The sequence below is a fragment of the Neofelis nebulosa genome, chromosome 1 (genome assembly GCF_028018385.1).
Source record: "Neofelis nebulosa isolate mNeoNeb1 chromosome 1, mNeoNeb1.pri, whole genome shotgun sequence".
Taxonomy (NCBI): Eukaryota; Metazoa; Chordata; class Mammalia; order Carnivora; family Felidae; genus Neofelis; species Neofelis nebulosa.
The window spans coordinates 136,531,459-136,537,406 of record NC_080782.1 but is presented as its reverse complement, the minus strand read 5'-3'; positions in this window follow the sequence as shown (position 1 = coordinate 136,537,406).

Here is a 5,948-nt window from a genome sequence, read left to right as displayed (position 1 = left end):
TTTCTTTTTTTCCTATATGCTTCTATATTTTCCAAAATATCTGCCACAAACCTGCTATATTTGTAATCATATTTTTTCAAAGCATATGAATTTAAAGAGACGACTTTTCTTTCCGTGACTGCTGGTCTGAAGCATAGATTATCTGAATTTCGGAGTATTTGGTTGTCAGAAGGATTCCCCTCAAATAAACTTGTGGTGTATCCAAGAGATAAATTATGTCTGCTCTATACAAAGATTTCTTTTCATCAACCATATTGTAAATTGCTTGCATTTACAGTCACCAAATCACCACGCTGCTTGAATTTCTCTTTTATTGGCCATACCTAGTCAAGTATTCAACAAAACACAAATGCTTAACAAGAGAATCACCATATGTCAATTGCTTTGGGCATCTTGTTCAATAGTCTTTTGAGGATCGCAACTTTATTTTTAATAATTAAGTAACTCTTTACTTACTATACACTTCTACCAGATAATCCCCACATCCTTCTGCTCTGAGAACGAGTGGAAAATGCTAATATGTTTTCATCAAGTAAATATGTTAGGAATTTTGCCTAGAGGAGTAGAGTGAGAACCAAAAAAGACAGAGGGAGCTCATCATTGGTTATATACAGCATATATACCAAGGACAAAGGTGTAAAAAATGTTGGTTTGTATCAGAAAAAAAAAAAGAAAAATAGATTCTTAGAACTGTTTTGTTTTAAAAAAAATAATCCATTCAACAGCTGAATTTGAAACACAGTTTACCAGTTGTTACAGTAAATATATTCAAAGTGAATCATATAACCACTAATGAGGTTTGAATCACTCAAGTGTACATTTGCTGTGACAACATTTTTCCCTTTACAGATCATCCCTCTATTTATAAAAGAGCTGAAAATTAACATTTCCTGCTTTTGTCAAACTGAAGCATCTTTCAATAGTTCCCAGCAAACATCTGAAGGATTCTTGCATCCTGAGATCATCTGGCCATTATGTTTTCAAGTGTTGTCTCTTTTCAAGAACCGGGTGAGACGCGCAGAATAAGTGATTGCAGATTCTTTGTAAAATAGCAACAAGAACACAACAAAAATACCCGATGGAGAAAAGATCATGGGTTACCATTCACGGCAGATGGGAATCAACGTAAATTGACAGTGGAAGTTTTCATTCTGCTTTGCACATGACTAACCACATGTAAAGCCTGAACCCTAGAGAAATGAAAAACAAAATTGCGTAGCTGTATTTTTAATACCGTGATTATTAGTATATCGAGCTTTAAACAGATTTGTTTCCTCCTAATTGAAATAGTTCCTTAAATAACATCCTTTTAAGAGCATGTGCTGTTCAGGTACCAAACACACCGTAATGCCCACTCATCTGCACAAGTATTAATCTTAAAGGGGAACAGTTTTCTGGGTACTTTTAATATAGCCTCCCCTTGTCAACAGTGAGATGGAAAAGTCAGGAATGAAACAGTTCTTCTGCAGAACTGTCAGCTGAAAACGCTAAATAGAGGAAGAATGTTCTCATTCTACTGTAGACCTGATGTTCTCTACTCTCTAGTAAATAAAAGTTCAGGCCCTGAAATTTCACTGCATATTAGGGAACATCCTAAGATCCGTAGCATAGTCTCATTTCTTGAAGGAGTGAATAAAGTAATATTTTGTCATGGGATTTACCCAGTTCCCCAAGTGGCAGACACACAGGCAAGTATGTAAAATCAACTATCTAGAAGATGTTTCCAAATTATTTTACTGAGCACATTCTTGTCTTCAACATCTTTCTCATCTCTTATTCTTTCAAAATATTTCTTTTCAAAACTGATACCCTCTGAGTTCACTTTTTAAGAGAGGGATGGTCTCACTCTTTTGAACCTACTGCCATAGCCATGTCCTGTCATTCTCTAATAATTTTACCTCCTGAAATACCCTTTGTAGCTTACCATCAAGCCCATGCCGTTCCTTGTCTATGAAATGTCTTTCATACACCTGTCTTCATTCTCCACTGTCAAAATAGCACTCATCCTTCAAGGACTCATTCAAATAATGCCTTTCCCCTGTGGCATTCCCCTGAATATTTTATTTATAGTTACATTAAATTTTGGCTAATAAATGTCCCTTTCTCACCTTGTGGGTTTGTCCTCTGTGATAAGATTCTAAGGACACATGGGCAGAGAGGGAGAGAGGAAAAATATGCACCTAGCTAGCCAAGTCAACTAAACCGACCTTACTAATCAATAAGATGGTCAATATCAGAGCTAAAGCACCCTTACAATCAATACCTCTCCCGAGGCACCCAATAGTCAGCATTATACTCTATAGTTTTGGGGCTGCTTTCTTACTACCATGAGCATTTTGAGGGTTTATTTATATTTGTAACTCAACATCTGGTCAATATCTACTACTTACTCAGGACTTCACAAATATATGTTAACACTGCCTGCATGTTTCAACCCTAGTTTTTCTTGTTTGTTTCTTTTCGGTTTTTTGTTGTGTGTTGTTTTGGTTTGGTGTGATTTGGTTTTTGGTTTTGGTCCACATTGCAACATTTCACTGCAAAAATGATTCCAAACAGTGAAACAGGCTTTTAAGAGGGTAGACAAATCTCCTCAATGGAAATTATTTTCAATGGCATTGACCATCAATCATTATTACAAAATGTAAGTAAAAGCATTGCTGATGAAGAAATTTTATTACAGAAGATTCTTTTTTAACTTCCAAAGAATTAGAGTAAGGACAAAGTTTAAGCTTGTATAGAGACAAATGATGAGTTTACAAAGGAAAAAGCAACTTCGTCTAAAAATTAAACACCAAGCTCTCACAGCCTGTAATTCAAAAGATCTCCCCCACAAACACACAAAAAATTTACAGTTCATTTAAGAAATGAGTGTCATGGGGCGCCTGGGTGGCGCAGTCGGTTAAGCGTCCGACTTCAGCCAGGTCACGATCTCGCGGTGTGAGTTCGAGCCCCGCGTCAGGCTCTGGGCTGATGGCTCGGAGCCTGGAGCCTGTTTCCGATTCTGTGTCTCCCTCTCTCTCTGCCCCTCCCCCGTTCATGCTCTGTCTCTCTCTGTCCCAAAAATAAATAAAAAACGTTGAAAAAAAAAATTAAAAAAAAAAAAGAAATGAGTGTCATGACATTCAGCTTTCCTAGACTGAGGTTCAGAGTTGTACTTGTTATTTGAAAACAGTATGTTTAGGAAATGGTCCTCCTTCAGATAGTGCGCTTTGAATGGTCAGTTTGGGCCCAGGTTTCACACAGTAACAACAATAACATAACCAATATTTATGAGTTTTTGAACCATGAAAATGTGAGAAAATAATCTTTTAAAATAACAGTTCCATGATATGTCTTGAATCAAACAATCAGAGCACCCAAGAAAGTGTAGTTTTGTATATACTAAATGGTGTCCTTCACAGTTATATTTTTAGCCAAAGCAACTTGAGCACATGGGAAAAAAAAGAAGTGTTTTTCTATAGAAACTATGCTTATGATTTTCCTATTCCATTACCCCTCTTTCTAAGTGCATTTGTATAAATAGTATGATTCATTGACCTGAAAATTAGTTAAATTAGTTATTGCATTTACAGGCACTGTTAATAGGTATAACTCAAGATAGTCAACCATACAAAACAGTAACGTTTTGTGCTGGCTTCATTCAAAGAACTCAGTGTTAGATTGTTGTATGAATAAAAAGGGAGGCAGATGAGGAATATGAGAAGAAGAAGAAGAAGAAGAAGAAGAAGAAGAAGAAGAAGAAGAAGAAGAAGAAGAAGGAGAAGTAGGAGGAGGAGGAGGAAGAGGAAGAGAAGGAGAAGGGGGAGAAGGGGGAGAGGGAGGAGAAGGAGGAGGAGAAGGAGGAGAAGGAAAAGGAGAAGGAGAAGGAGAAGGAGAAGGAGAAGGAGAAGGAGGTGAAGGAGAAAAATTAAGAGGAGGAAAAGAAGTAAAGAATAAGAAAAGGGGCTCCTGGCTGGATCAGTTGATAGAGGATATCACTCTTGTTCTCAAGGTCACAAGTCCAAGCCCCACATTGGGGGTACAATTTACTTTAAATAAATAAATAAATAAATAAATAAATAAATAAATAAATAAAAAGTGGTACACCTGGGTGATTCAGTCAGTTAAGCATCTACATCTTGATTTCAGCTCAGGCCATGATCTCATGGATGTGAGATCAAGCCCCACAGTGGGCTCTGCACTGGACATAGAGCCTGCTTAAAATTCTCTCCCTCTCCCTCTGCCCCTCCCCCACTCACAGTCTCTCAAAAAATAAAATTCAAAAATAAAGTAAGGGGTTCCTGAGTGGCTCAGTGGGGTAAATGTTCAACTTTGGCTCAGGTCATGATCTCAGGGCTCATGAGTTCGAGCCCCAAATCAGGCTCTGTGCTGAGAGCTCAAAGCCTGGAGCCTGTTTCAGATTCCATCTCTCTCTCTCTGCCCCTTCCCCAGTCACACTCTGTGTGTGTCTCTCTCTCAAAAATGAATAAGCATTTACAAACATGTTTTTAAATAAAATTAAAAAAAGATACAAGAAAGAAGGAGGAGAAGAAATAATAATAATATCCTAAAGAAGAAAAGAAGTTATTCATAAAAAAAGAAGTTGTCTGTCTTGTTGCTGAGCATCAGAGATAATTTGTTTTAGAATTTATTTAAGCAATATACACACATAGACGCACACACTCATACACACACACACACACACACTTTTCCCAGAGCTTTGTTAAAACTCAGGTAAAACTAGAAAAAATAAAAAACGAAGAAAAAATCCTAAAAGAAGCCAGGGGGGAAACCATACCATATCTATAGAGGAACAAAAATAAGAATTACACCTGACTTCTCAGAAACCATGCAAGCAAGGAGAGTGGAGTGAAATATTTAAAATGTTGAAAGGAAAAAACACCAACTTAGAATTCTATACCCTGAAAAAATCCTTCAGAAGAAAGAGGGGCCTGGGTGGCTCAGTAAGTTAAGCAACTGACTCTTGATTTCAGCTCAGGTTATGATCCCAGGGTTGTGGGATCGAGGCCCAAGGAGCCTGCTTAAGATTCTCCCTCTCCCTCTGCCCCTCTACCCCACTTGGTCTTGCTCTCTATTGCTCTCTCTAAAAAAAAATTTTTTTTAACAAAGTAAAAGAGAAATAAAGACTTCTTAGACAAATAAAACTTGAAGGAATTTGTTGCCAATTGACCTGCTTTATAAGAAATGTTAAAAGAAGTTATTTAGAGGAAAGGAAAAGAATATAGGTCAGAAACTCAGATAGGCATAAAATAAGCAGGAGGGATAAGTTAAGGTAAGATAAAACATGCAAGATGTTAGTTTGTGCCAGTATTGACAGTCTTAGTAATGTTCTAGACATAAAGGACATAAGGTATAAATGAAAATGAAATACACACATATATGAAAGTAAAATCATTTTTTAGAAATAAAGGGTTGGGGTTTTTTCATAGGATGTTTACCTATGGCTTTCCACTAGACTAAATATAAAAGTAGAAAACAGTTTTCCAGGGCACCGGGAGGCTCAGTAGGTTGAGCGTCCAACTTTCGATTTCGGTTCAGGTCATGATCTCAGGGTTCGTGGGATTGAGTCCCTACATCGAGCCCTGCATTGGGCTCCACACTGACAGCACAGAGCCTGTCTGGTATTCTCTCTCCCCCTCTTTCTCTGCCTCTGCCCAATTCGCGTGTGTAAATGCACACACGCTCTCTTTCTCTCTCAAAAAAACAAACAAATAAATAAATAAATAATAACATAAAAAATTTTTTAAAAAGAGTTAAATTTCCATTAATATGTGAATAATCAGAAAGCATTATGGCATTATGATTACTTGTAACAGAACAAGAAAGACATCAGTGATCTGCTTCCCTAACAGGCATCTTGGATTTTTTTGTTTGTTTGTTTGTTTGTTTTGTTTTGTTTGTTTGTTTGTTTGTTTGACTGGATACAGTATCCTTTATTGGTGGTACAT